Here is a 1,326-nt window from a genome sequence, read left to right as displayed (position 1 = left end):
GAGCGAACCTCACCGCCCTCACACCCCGAGGGGGCGCAGCGCCTCACGGAGAGCACGGCACGGGACAAACCAAAACCGTTCGAGGGGGCAGTGGTGGCGGTGGAGATGTGGGGTGTGTGCGTGTGTTTCCCATTCCCCCCTTCCCCACTACTGAGAATGAGCTCGCCCGGTTCCGAACCCGGGCGGCCCTGCCGGCCGCAGGGAGGTAGCTCACCAGACACCCCACAGCCCCTCGGATCACGTCGGGAAAGCGCAGGAGCGGTATCTGCGCAGCTGGGGCCCCTGCTTCCACCCCTACCCTCCCCCCCCAATCCCCAACGGGGACTCAGAATCGTCTCTACCGAGCGGATCTGTAGGGACTGGGGAAAGAGTCACGGATTTCCGTAGCGGTGTGAGGGTGGGAGCAGGGGGAGATGGCACCAGCCTCGGCGGTTAGGGAGAGGAACAGCGGCCGCCGAAGCGGGGGGCGCAGCGCAGAGCTACCGAGGCAGTGGAAGGCGGTGCTTTATGCTTGGGCTGGGCAGGAGGGGGCGGGTAGTAAGTGAAGTATTGAGCTCGGGAGAGAGGAAAGAGAGCGGCTCGTTGGTCTAGGGGTATGATTCTCGCTTCGGGTGCGAGAGGTCCCGGGTTCAAATCCCGGACGAGCCCGCGGGAAGGAGTGCCGTAAGGTGTCTCCTATTTTGCTTCCGCGATATATTCCCCTCTCTGGGTTTTTGTCGCCTCAGCACCTCGGAGCTCGCCCGCGGCGGGAGGACGGGCTCGGGGGAATGGGCCGGTGGCGGAGAGGAGCGCCAGGAGCCGTGGTGCTTTCGTGGAAAGGCAGCGGTTTGCGAAGGCAGCGCCGCCGTGGGAGAGCTGGGTGAGCTCTCGGGCGAAGGAGGAGGAGGAGCCCGACCTCAGCCGCGTCTCGTCGGGGGTGCGCGGGACGTTAGGGAAGGCGAGGCAGGAGGCAGCAGCCTAAATTGGAAGTAACGGCACCGTGTGAGGGGTGAAGAGCGGGTGTCAGACACGAGGACTGATAGCGTGGCTGGGAGTTATTAACGCTTATTCCTCGCATTAAAAGAGAATGTGTCTTTTTATAAGTCCTACCAATGGCCTTTTGCTGCGTGTGGGAGCTGCCGCAGTCTACCCCGGGGAGCGGCGGGAGGCCACCGGGGCACCTCACCGGCGCTGAACAGGGAGTGAGTTGGGGTAGGAGGAGTTGCAAGGGGAGAAAGGTAATTTTAAAAAATTTCTTTAAAAAAGGAAAAAAACGGGCTCGTCCGGGATTTGAACCCGGGACCTCTCGCACCCTAAGCGAGAATCATACCCCTAGACCAACGAGCC

The 1,326-nt window shown here is 62.4% G+C and overlaps 2 non-coding genes across 2 annotated transcripts; one reads left to right on the top strand and one right to left on the bottom strand.

The window, feature by feature from the left end:
• The first annotated feature begins 576 nt into the window (after window positions 1-576).
• On the top strand, window positions 577-648 carry TRNAP-CGG. Its single transcript has one exon. It is a non-coding gene; the product is annotated as a tRNA-Pro (tRNA).
• A 606-nt stretch (window positions 649-1,254) lies between these two features.
• TRNAP-AGG lies at window positions 1,255-1,326 on the bottom strand. The gene has a single exon. It is a non-coding gene; the product is annotated as a tRNA-Pro (tRNA).

The sequence above is a fragment of the Calypte anna genome, chromosome 1 (assembly GCF_003957555.1).
Source record: "Calypte anna isolate BGI_N300 chromosome 1, bCalAnn1_v1.p, whole genome shotgun sequence".
Classification (NCBI taxonomy): Eukaryota; Metazoa; Chordata; class Aves; order Apodiformes; family Trochilidae; genus Calypte; species Calypte anna.
The sequence above is the reverse complement of the archived record's forward strand: the minus strand, read 5'-3'. Positions and strand labels throughout refer to the sequence as shown.